A 13361-nucleotide genomic window follows, 5' to 3' on the forward strand; every position below is an offset into this window, starting at 1 on the left:
CCGTAAATAGGGCCAAAGTGGTCGGCATTCCACATGGATCCCCCCACAAGAGTAGCCTTCTAGCTAGCCCCAAGAGTAAACCTAGTCATGAGACCTGACTTTTGTATTGCACATTGTAGTTTCCTCCAAACCAGCAAGCCTAACAAGATGCTACATTTCTTTAAATGAACCCCACAAAGTGGGCAACTTGGGTTAACTGACATCCATTGAGCCAAGCGGCCTCCTATGGAAGCCATAGGTGAACAACTTCCACATCAAAAAACTTGCCTTCCCAATAGTACATCCTTTCCAAATCTCTTTCAACCTCAATTGTCACCAGCCATCGCATCTTCTTAGTTTCCATTTATTGTTGAGCATTCTTACTAGTAGCGAGAGCTTCTTTGTCAAGTTTTCATACAAACTTTAGTAGACATTTTCGCAAATTAGTCCTCCCTTAACACGCCACCCTAGAGCCTCAACACAATTTGAGGTCCAGTATTCAAGTATAGCATCCAAAACTCTGTGAATCAAGTATGTCTCCCTTTTGAAGAGTCCCCGCACACCTAATATCTGATTCAACTATCGATTTGTTGTCCTACGTCAATGGCCCAACTCCACCATAAGTTCTCTAGTAAGCTTGCATCCCCCCTTAGACCCGGTCTATCTTTCTAAGTCAATAGCTATCCACATGCTTTCCAAGCCTCAACTAATCCTTTAATTAGATTAGAACCAAAAATCTTCAATGGAAAGTTTGAATAGAGCCGGTTATATCATTCCATGCCACATTAGAACCCAACCCCTTTGCCAAGGCCTTGCTCCAATAAACCACTTGGTAATCTCGACCCATGGAGCGTTGCACTGAAATAATCCTGGCATCCACTTACTTAGTAGTAGTAAGATATTCCATAATCCAACATTTGGAATGCATAGACCCTACCCCCTGAAGCTTAGAGGCCTCCATATCCTCCCAAGGCACGTAGTGTAAGTTGCACTACCTGGCTTCTTCATCCCTGAGAGAGCTCTTAATAATTTCTCCACCTCTAACCATGAGAAAGCTCTCAGTAATTTCTCCACCTCCAACCAATGTGACCTCTTGAGGTTCCACAGTGATGTTTAATATGTGGTTTAGGGGCTAAATTGCTATTCTTGCATTCTAGCCCATATTCACACTATACCGACCCCTCAATTCAATCTTCAACCTTTCTTTTACCCAGTCAAATTATTGCCTTAGTGTAATCCCCACCCCCAAGGTGGCTGAATAGCAAGTTACTACTCCCCTCTCCATTCATTTGACTAGCATCGCCTCAACCCCGGTCCCCAACCAATCTTGACTCATCCTTAAGGCAAAATCCACTACAAGAAAACTAGGTAGAAATGGCACCCAATTTAAAATTTTTCCATCTCTTAAGTATGAAATGGCAACCATTTTTCAAAGTGCCATATATTTGGTAGAAATGGCAACTAGTTCTTGAATTGCCATTTCTTGGGAAGAAATAGCAATAGGAAATGGCAACATTTTCTTGTCTACCATTTCTTTGAAATAAATGGTAGCACAAAATGGCAATCATTTCTTGATTGCCATTTATTGCATCGTGCATGAGTGTTAATATTATGAATCAGTGTCTTTCTAGAAAATGTTGTCCATGCTATGGGTATGATACTTTGTGCAGGCCTTAATAAGAATAATATCCTCATGCTTGCAAAGTTTTATGTAGATCAGATATCATTTGCATGGTTGGGCAAGGGTATTTCCCAATTCTTACCATGCATTGTGCAAGAGTGTAAAAAATATGCATCAATATGCTTCTAGCATATGTGCATGGGTATGATGCTTTGCATAGGCCTTAATGAGAGCATGAACCTTGTTGTTGCAAAGTGGATTGGATATATTTTCACTATTGGGCATTTGTATTTCACATTTCTTACCATGCATTGTGCATGAGTGCTGAAACTATGCATTAGTGTGCTTCTAGCATATGTATGTGTGTTTGATAGGTATGAAAATAACACAAGTCTTAATGAGAGTAAGATAATTATTCTTGAAAAGTTTGATGTGGATCGAGTATCATTTCCATGGTCGAGTATGCGTATATCCACAATTCTTACCATGCATCATGCATGAGTGAAAAAAATATGCACCGGTATGCTTCTAGTTGTGTCTAATGGGTAGATACAATAAAATGGGACATTTTTGGAGTGCTTTTCAAGGATGGGACTGTTTCTCATTCCCAAGACCTTGAACTTCTCGCAAAAACATGATTGTGGAGCTTTTTTCTTGAAACGCAAAGCTTAGCAATGCTACAATCTACATTTTCCTATCTTTTAACACCTAAACAACACCAAAAGCAACTAGAAAACACTCAACTCACTTCCTCCCTCTTCCTCTCTCACTTTTCCAATTTCTCCTTTTCTAAACTCCAAAAACTATGATACTTTGCATACACTTTAATGAGAAAAATATACTTGCTCTTTCAAAATTTGATGGGGATGTGATATCATTTGCATCCACTATTCTTACCATGCATCGTGCATGACTGTTTAAAATGTGCATCGGTGTGCTTCTAGCATATATGTGCATGTACATAATGGGTATGATACTTTGCAAAGGCCTTAACAAGAATGAGGCCTTTATTCTTGCAAATTTTAATGTGGATCGGATATCATTTGCATGGTTGGGCACCCGTTGGGCATGCGTATTTCCACTCTCTTTCCATGCATCATGCATGAGTGCTTAAAATATGCATTGGTATTATGCTTCTAACATATATGTGTGTGTCCAAGGAGTATGTTAATTTGCACATGACTTAATGAGAGTAATATCCTTTTTCTTGTAATTTTTTATGTGGATCGATATCATTTGCATGGTTAGGCATGAGTGTTTCCATAATCCTTACCATGCATCATGCATGAGTGTTAAAATATGCATTAATGCACTTCTAGCATATGTGTGTCTGTCTGATGGATATGACACTTTGTGTAGGATTTGATGAGAGTAATATTCTTGTGCTTGCAAATTTTGATATGAATCAGACATCTTTTGCATGGTTGGGTATGTGTATTCCCAACAATTGTTACCATATAACATGCATGAGTGTTAAAACTATGCATCGGTGTGCTTGTAGCATATGTGTGGGTGTTTGATGGGTATGATACTTTGTGTAGGTGTCGATGAGAGTAATATCCTTGTGCTTGCAAAGTTTGATGTGGATCAAATATCATTTGGATGGTTAGACATGGGTATTTACACATTTCTTACCATGTGTCATGCATGAGTGCAAAAAATATGCATTAGTGTGCTTTTGAAATATGTGTGTGTCCTACGAGCATGATACTTTTCACAGGCCTTAGAGTAAGATCCTTTTGCTTACAAAGGTCTAATGTGGATCAGGTATAGTTTGCATCGTCCGGCATGTGTACTTCCATAATTCTTATCATCTATCATGAAAGGGTCTTACTTAAAGTAAGACCCTTGTGCTTGTAGAGTTTTACGTGGATCAGGTATCACTTGTATGGTTGGGCATGTGTATTTCCATAATTATCACTATGTATCAGGGATGAGTGTTAAAAATATGCATCAATGTGCTTCTGGCACATATATGTGTGTATCCAATGGGTATGTTAATTTTCATAAGACTTAATGAAAGTAAGGCCCATGTGCTTGTAGAGTTTTATGTGGATTAGATATCATTTGTATGATTGAGCAAGAATATTTCCACAATCCTCACCATTCATTGTGGATGAGTGGTGAAAATATGCATTGCTCATTTGTAGTGGCTATAACATGAAAAAAAGAGGAGTTCCAATGGGCATAACACTTTGTGTAGGCCTTAATGAGAGAAAGATCCTTGTGCTTGCAAAGTTTGAGGTGGATTAGATATCATTTGCATATGTTGTCACTTTTTCTACCAAGTGCAGGTTCCGAGGGTGTTGGTCATCTACAATCATGTCATTGCTTGTTGTAGCATAGGTGTTTACATTGTAGCATAGGTCCTTGGGTTGTATTCTGATGAGAGATGTAGGCTAAAGCATGGAAAGCAGATTTCATGCGCACATGGGTGAGAGAGCTTGATCACACAATGATTGATGGAGGCTCTCGCCTCCACAAGAGTTCAAGGGTTTAGAAGGGGATTGCAAGGTTCGAAAAGGGGATAGGGTTGAGAAAGCTATCTAGGAGTTCCAAGGTTCTGAGAGGGTTGCAGGGTTTAGGAGGAGTCCAAGGTTGAGGATTGGAGAGCTAGTCTCCACATATTTGAGGGGTAAGAGCTGAGGAGGAGGGATAAGGGAGGAGGGAGGAGGAGGTGTTGAGAGTTGTGGTGCCATGAGCACTTGTAGAGCAAAGGTATGAGCAAAGGGCAAGCTGCCACATGGCATGGAGGAGATATCCCTTATGTGAGCAAGCAAATGGATGTAAGTACCCTCACCTATAAAAGGGAGGTTCATTTGAAGTAATATCAATCAAGCACTATGCACTATCTCAAGATTCTCTTTATGAGTCCAAGCTAATCTATCTTGGAACCTAATTGACTTGAGGTACATGTCATGAGCACTCTCTTCATCATGTTTCCACATAGGTTCCATCCACCTTAGAGTACTCCATAGATCCTGAGGCAAACATGTTTTCTCATGGTATCAGAGCATAGGTTTAGCTCTCCTAGTTTAGCTCATTAGTAGTTCACTAGGATTGCTTCCATTCCTAGATTAGTTGTAGGCATGTCTTAGGAGCTCATGTTTTTCTCCTAGTTTAGTTTTAGTTATAGATTGAAAACAAATTTCCGTCCCTTGAGAGAGAAATTTTCCATCCATCCATTTCATGAGAGATTCATTGTGACTTGAGTGTTCATTCGAATTTGAGAGCATTCTTTGAGATATTTTTTGCTAAGAGGAAGAGGAGATTTCTGTTCATGCCTCAGAGATTTGGTGAGAGTTTGATTCACAAAGAATCCCTATGAGTCTTCTTATGTGTGAGAGAGAAAGAGTTTCTACAACTCTATCTACGGCCAACCGAGGCAACGCTTCTTCTACCTCGAATCTAAGGCAGCCTACTGCAACAAAGGCAACATAGAGCCACAGCAAGCATGCAGCCAGGCCATGCCTCCTCCAAGCAAAGCCTCACGAGCTTCAGCCTTGACTCCTATGCAATGGCAGCCACCCACTCTGAGCTCTGGCCACTAGCTCATGAAACTCTGAGCCACAACGACCTCCTGCTACAAGTCTGAACGACCACCTACTACATCAAAGCCGTGACCAAGGCATCCTACAACAACCTACTTTTGCAAAGTCCTCCCAACTCACGGGTAGCCTTCCATTGAACAATAGCAAAGCAAGAAACGTGCTGCAGAGCCATAGCTGCAAAGCTCGACTCAGCCATGCACCTCCAAATGACTCGTAGCACTAAGAGCACCGAAACGACCTGCTCCTGCAAGGCAGCCGCAACACAGAAGGCTCTCATATGCCTCAGCAACTAACGGACTCCATGTAACGGCTCAGCAGTACACATGCGCAACAAGCCCAATGTCACAACTGCTCTAAACGCCTTCATGGATGGTCACCTACGACGCCTCCTCCATAGTGTGCCTCTCCTCGCAATGCACACAGGCTGTAGATCCCGCCTCGAGTCGCCTCCATGGAATATCTGCCTCACTCTTTCTCATCCAATTCGCCATGTCGATGCTCGTACCCACATCTCTATTGCTAAACCACTCCTGATGAGATAGGGTTGGTTGAGTTATTGAACTATGGTTAGGTTCAGCTACTTGGGTTAGTTAAACTATGGTAAAGTTTGTGTAAACCTTGGGTTTAACCAAGTTGGGTTCAAAGTTCACCACAGTGCCACCTAAGCACATAGAGCCCCTTGCTAAGCACAGTATGGAATTCAGCATGTGAATTCCTGTGCCACATCATCAAGGCCCCCTCTTCTTCACAAAATCTTCGACAAGGTATAACTCTCAATCCAAAAAGAATTTGCACACGCTCTAAAAAGGAAAAGTGATTGTCTTTTCGAGCTCTATGCACCTGTCAAGTTAGAATCATTGTATGCAATTAGACACTGCCAATATTGAAAGAAATCAATTGGTAAGACCTTTACAACAAATGGAAAATCAAAGCATGAATGCACACATCATTGTCATAAGCATGCCAAAAGCTCAAGTGCATGAGATGACCATAGCAAAAAGCATGGCATCCACACAGAAAGCATTAAGGCACATGGAAGAACAAAGCATCATGCATGAAGCTACACTAAGCAAAGAAGCAAATGCCATCATCATCAAGCCATGAGCAGAATGATAGGAACAACATGTATTGAGAAACAAAAAAAAAAAGACCTTGCCAATTTTGCCTATATTTTGTAAATCAAACCTGACCACCTGAGAGTAGCTATGAAAGCACCCAGGGGAGGTATTGACATGTAAAAACCACACTTGGCCACCTTAAGTAGCAATGCATGCACTATGAGCACTTGTAGAGCAAAGGTGTGAGCAAAGGGCAAGCTGCCACATGGCATGGAGGAGATATCCCACATGTGAGCAAGCAAATAGATATAAGTACCCTCATCTATAAAAAGGAGGTTCATTTGAAGTAATATCAATCAAGCACTATGCACTATCTCAAGATTCTCTTTATGAGTCCAAGCTAATCTATCTTGGAACCTAATTGACTAGAGGTACATGTCATGAGCACTCTCTTCATCATGTTTCCACATAGGTTCCATCCACCTTAGAGTGCTCCATAGATCCTGAGGCACACATGTTTTCTCAGGAGGGAGGAGGAGGCAGGAAGGAGGAGGAGGGGGAGGAGGACAAGGAGGAGGGAGGAAGGAGGGAAGAGGCAGGAGGAGGAGGGAGGAAGGAGCAAGAGGAGGAGGAGGGAGGAGGGAGGAGGAGGGAGGAAGGAGGAGGAGGAGGAGGAGGAGGAGGAGGCAGAGGAGGAAGGAAGAGGAAAGGGGGGGGGAGATGGGAAATTACAAGGTTAGAGCATGCTTTCACATTAAGGGAGCATGGACCCAAGGAAAACAAGCACATGAACACTAAAGTGAACTGAACACTGAACCCCAAAGAGTCGGAGCTTCATTCCATTGAGAGATATTTATACACGTTGGTCTTTACACAATCTGTAGGTACCTCCGTGGTGGGACTTCTTTTGTACGAGACCTTATTGGATCTTTTCTAGAGAGGATTTTGGCTATCCTCATCCTTTAATATTCATCATACCATCTTTCAGGCTCAAGATATTACAAGCGGAGCTTTGTCGCTACTCTACACACACAATGATCTCATCTTCGTTGCTCTAAACTGTACTTCTCTCCCTTGTTGCTGCTGAGTGAACATTCCCCCAGACCAATTTGATTACTCGTCCTCAGGTATCCAATGCTCTGAGTGGGAATATTTTTGAACTTTGTTCCTTCCATGGAGTTGTTTGGTTGTTGGGGTTGGTCTGTACCTTCTTTTGATGTGATTCTGTCATCGAAGTAGTCCTTGCCTTGTTAAGTGTGTGCAAAGTTTGTCTTCTCTTGTAGATTGCATGTGCACCCAATTTTTCCTTTTGATAATGCTTGGCATTTCTCATCTTTGTCATGTACATGGTACGTTGATGCACATTTTGAGAAGGCTTCTGTTTGACTACCTTATTTGGCAACAAATTTGGCTCACAAAAACATACTTTTTTGCTTGATGCATTCTTTTTTTATAGAATGTATGTCTTCTTGGATCTTGTAAGTTGATTCATTGTTTTTTGAGAGGAATGCTTAAGAGAGTAAAGGATGAGGTGTTTGATGATGAGGTTTAGGACTTGCATTTATGGCTCTGGAGCCCATGAGTGAATTTTTGGTATTGATCATGTCAATAACCTTGAGTTGAAAGCACCTATTTTTGTATTGATTTGCATTAATATCAAATGATGTACTCATGTCAACTTCCTATCGTCACCTAAGGATCGTGAATGTGCCATGCTTGGAGCTTGTTGGCTAACTTGTGCTACCTAAAATAGATATCAATATGAACACCTATTCACCTAAGGACTTCTAAGGACTATGCCTTGATTTTGAGATTGAGTGCTTGACATGTTGGCATCTTTCCTTTTCAATTTGGTTTTATTTGTACATCTATTGTGTCCAAAGGTGCATGTGTCTGTGGACCTAACCTATGTGTCTAGGTGCAAACTTACAAAGTTGTAGGACTCCAGAGAATCATATGTGCAATTTTTATTCGTTGACGCCATGGTTGAGAAACCATGTTATTATTTGTGGTTTAGTCCCAAAATGGAGTGCAAGTTTCGAGGGTGTTGGTCACCTACAATCATTTCATTGCTCATTGTAGCATAGGTGTTCACAAGTGTAGCATAGGTCATCAGGTGATATTCCAGTGAGAGCTGTAGGCTAAAGTGTGGAAATCAAATCTCATGCATGCATGGGTGAGAAAGAGGGCTTGATCACAAAGATGGGTGGAGGCTCTCGCCTCCACAGGATTTCAAGGGTTGGGATTGTAGGCTTCAAAAAGGGGATAGGGCTGAGAGAGCTCTCTAGGAGTTCCAAGGTTTATAAAGGGTTGCACGGTTTAGGAGGAGTCTAGGGTTGAGGAGTGGAGAGCTAGTCTCCTTCACGGATTCAAGGGGTAAAGGGTTAAGAAGGAGGATCAAGGGAGGAAAGAGGAGGTGGAGGGAGGAGGAGGAAAAGGGAGGAGGAGGAGGGAGGAAGAGGATGAGGGAGGATGAGAAGGGTGGAGGAGGAGGAGGGAGGAGGAGGAGGGAGGGAGGGAGAGGGGGAGGGAGGAGCCAACCCTTTTCCTTTTTAGCACTCTCCCTCACTTTACAACCATGGGCTCTTGGGCTCGTAGGGCATCAAGGCATATTGCTATTCTTATTGACTCTCCCTACTAGCGAAAATAGCACTTGTGTTAACCATATTATAGCGCTTGGTACAAACTTGGTATTAGGAGGTAGTCCTAATCGGTTCCCAAATAGCATTTGTGTTAACCTCGCCACTCCTAGGCTCGGGTGATTTGGGGCTCAAATCCCTGAGCGCCCTCACACCTTCACCTATTTGTGGTCATGCATGAGCCATATCTATGTAGTCTGGGAGGGATGTCATAATAGCTAGTCCCAATTGATAGCATGGTTGAAGTTGATGGTCTAATTGAATGTGATGAGATTACAATTGCACTACCAAAGCTCATATTACTTGATCAACATTATGTAAATCAACATGAATAGCATAAAGTAAGCATAAATACCTACTACAAAATAATCTAGTTACAAATGGCCAAAAGAGTCCAAGAAGTTACTGCACTTGTTTGGGGAGTTTCCAACTCTCAATCATTCATGTTCCCATGGGTACTAGGATAGCTTTGGTTGAACCTAGTTTGAATTCTTGTGGCAATCTAGTAATGTAGAGCTAGTCTACTTTCTTGGTCTCTTGGAAGAAAGCAAGAGATAAGAGATGGATATGAGAGAGACTAGGCTCTCTCGGCAATAGTATATTTGCTACAGAATTGTAGTTCCTACACTACTCACTATGAATATAATATTATTTTATAGTCAAGTTGACTATACCTTAGAACCTCATTGGATGCACGATGATTTTAGTGGATGATCTGCATGGGAATGCCTATGTGGAATTATTTTTTTCCATGCTAGATGGTAGTAGTGTGTACGTTACAATTCTTGATTTTGGTTATAGTGGTATCAAAGAAAGGCTATGCTCTAGGCCTATTGGGAAGGGGGAGATCTTGAAAATACATGTGGTACAACTTCGTGGTACAACTTCAAGGGGAGAGAGGAAAGGTGTAATGAAAGTTGAGGGAGGCTTTCCAAACTTCAAAAGCTATAATCAAAGTTGAGGGGGGCTTTCCAAACTTCAAGAGCTTACAAAGGAGTATCATACTCTTGAGAGAGTCAAAAGATTGGAGGAGTTCATTTGCACTACCGATTCTACTCCCACATCAGACAGGTCATCAAAAGATATTACAGCAATAGTCCTGTGGATATTGCTTAAAACTGTCAATGACTTCATGTCAAAGTTTTGAGCCTTGCACAGCACACCTCCCACAAACCTTGCTACTACAAAGTCTACCCATGTAGCAAAACTATTGAGGACGTAAAACATCCACAAATAGTTGTGCCATGCTTTAGAGGAGTTTATATTTATATATAGTCACTTGAGCTATGTGTGAATAGTTTGAAAAAAAGAGGGGATCCTCATATAGTCACTTAAGGGTATTAATATATAGTCACTTGAGCTATGTGTGAATAGTTCGTATAGCAAAGGGGGAATTATCAAATATCAATTGTGTTTAAATATTTTGTAAATATCCCACCAGACGTCTTGCAAAATCTTAGAACAAAATCCTGAGGTGGAGGGAGGTTTTTGTAGAGTTTTGTGATCATCCATGAAAAAATCAGACTACAATAGTACTCCATGGCCTCTATGCTCATAGAGCTAGACTCATAACATTTTTATTATTTCCATAAGATTAAAAAAGTTTGCTTCAAATCATTTATCAATTTCCACAAGGCTCAAGCTTTACTATTTCAACAGGCTAGTGAACTATTAAGTGTCTTTGCACCTCCGTCTCTTTTGCAATAAATCATTGCAATAGCAACCCTTTACCATAAGCTCTATGACTCACAAGCTCTTGGCAATGAGCCTACCGATACAATCTGATTGGTTTTCATGAAGGGATGCATTGATATGTGATAGATTGAATACACCTCAAAGAAATTTTGTGGCTCCAATTTTAACAAAAAACATCAAAGCTAAGGTTGCAAGGTTAAAAACAAATAAAAATGCATTTATATAAATACACCTTTCTAAGGCCAAGGTACTCTAGCTTTATTTTTATTTAGCAAAATAATATTCAAAGAAAATGTCTCTCTAGAGAAAAGAACTTATCAAAGAATAGTATAAAGGAATTTGATAAAGGCACAAAAAGGGACTCCAAAAAAAATCACGTGAGGTTCTTGATCAAGAGAAAGTGAAAGTGCAATTGAATTTGAAATATGAATCAAAGAAGGAATTCAAAGCCACAAAGCAACTAGATGATGAATTGTAAAGTGCTCGAGTATAAGCCAATCAAAAGTGATGCAAATTGAAGACAAAATCTCCTACTCCAATTCAAGATCCATCCTACCATGAGAGATAGAAGTGATTTCTTTTTCAAATATTTTATTTCATGCATCTATTATTGTTCACTATCATATTCCCAAAGGTGCATAAACATCTCTTGTTTGTGCATGACTTTATACACTTAAATATCTTTATTATTTTCACCCCACTATATCTATTGCATAATCATAGGATACCAACCACATGCACCCATGCTCCAAGAGCAATTAGATGCACTTCAAGCATAATTGACACAAGAGCATGAGCATAGGGAGAAATTGGAAAGGAAATTTAAGAGAAATAAAAGAAAGAGACATTCATCTGATGATGAGTCATCTAATTCTAATTCTAAGGATGAGCGTATCCTTAGGATGGTGAGAGGCACACTAAAAGCACAACATTCAAGTAAGGGAACAAAATCAATAGAAAATATTTCACATTCTTGAAATTTGATGGAAATAAAGATGCAATCGTTGTCCTATCATGAATTAATAAGCTAGAACAATTCTCTGAAAAAGATAAAATCAAAAACCTAACATTCAGTGGAGACCTATGCACTTTGGTAGAATGTCATGAAGCATAGTTGAAGATGACTAGATATCCAGAAGTCTTTCCAAATGCTCATAAAGAAAGATATTCTACTATCTTATTTCTAGGCAAGAAATAGGCAATAGTGGGATATCTCTAAGCAGTTAGAAAAGGAAACGGTCTCTGTATATAATTGGTAGGTTTTGGTAGACGTTACTTCAATTGCTATCCTAGAGAGAGTGAGTGAAAAGACCATGGTAGAGACTAATATGTTCCACCCACCCTCAGTGAATTTTTCCATTTTACTTGCTATGAACCATGAGTGAAATAAGGGTATTCCAAAAGAGGGAAAGGGTCTAAATCAATCCTTTCAATCTTAAAAGAAGGAAACGTTTAGTAAAAATTCTTTCTTCAAATCTAAAAATGGTTTTGTCTCGTAGAAAACAAATTCTCCTCCAAAGATGAAAGGCAAAAACTCTAAAAAGAAAAGAGAGTGATAAGTGCTACAAATGTAGCAAGGAGGGACACATAGAAACTAATTGTCTAGAAAGAAAGAAGACTCTAATTGCAAAGGTGCACATGATCAACCAAGGACAATGCATCCAAGCAAGAGAGTGACATGACAAGAAGCCACTCAAAGGTCTTCGAAGGTAAGTACAATTGTCATTCATTCCTTAAAATGAACTTATTAATGGGAAGAAAGTTGTTTTTTTCCTTGATGCTAGAAATACCCATTACTTTATTTCAAAAAGGTCATTGTCATTGTTGAACCTAGAATTAGTCCCTTCTCATTACAAGATTAAGGCTACTTTGCAAAAACAAAGTGCAATTATACTAGAGAAGTCAAGAACTTAGAAATCTCAATCAAGCCTCATAAAGATAGATGGCACTTCCTAGTAGCACCCCTTCAAGGATTCAAAATTATCTTGGGTATGCACTGGTGGTATTAATACAGCCATAAGATAAATTATGAGTCACATCAGACATAGATTGAGATGGATACCCAAGAAAGTAGTCCTATGAAGATAGATATTAGTCCTTTAATCACACATAGGCCAACAAGGCAAATAGAAAACAAGAACCTTTTGTAATAAATATGGTTTCAGCTACCAATCCTCATACCAAAGCTACTAACCAAAAATTTCTATCTAAGTTTTTTAATTGTTTCCTAAAGGACTTACCACCTAGATTATCTTACTCTAGACATGAAGCTCATAGGAAAGAGATCCTATCATCCAATACTCCATCTTGTAAGGCACCATATAGATTGAATCAAATAGAACAAAAATAAATTTAAAAATAGATGGAGTAGCTAATAGAGGGGTTTGATATACCTATCATCCCTCCTTATGGAGCACCTATCTTATTGGTAAAAAAGAAGAATGGCACTTTTCGAATATGCATTGATTATTGTGGGTTAAACAAGATCATAATGAAAAATAAGTACCCAATTCTTAGTGTAGATGATAGTTTGAGAAATTGAGAGGGATAAGGTATTTAGTAAAATCAATCTTAAATAAATAAATCTTAAATTTAGATATCAACAAGTTCATATGGTAGAAGAAGACATATAGAAGATTGCCTTTAGAACTCAGACTGAGCATTATGAACTATTAGTTATGCATCGCCTAGACATTTAGGATCAGGATGGTCTCATGCTTCGACAACAGACTCACATAAAGTGGACATAGTGGCACAATGACTGAGCTAGTTCTTTGGGGATGTGGAGTAGGCTCCTCATGGAAGTAGAGGCACAACT

This window comes from Dipteris shenzhenensis, chromosome 25 (genome assembly GCF_047967505.1).
Source record: "Dipteris shenzhenensis isolate YYH24624 ecotype China chromosome 25, Dip_SZ_1.0, whole genome shotgun sequence".
NCBI classification, from domain to species: Eukaryota; Viridiplantae; Streptophyta; class Polypodiopsida; order Gleicheniales; family Dipteridaceae; genus Dipteris; species Dipteris shenzhenensis.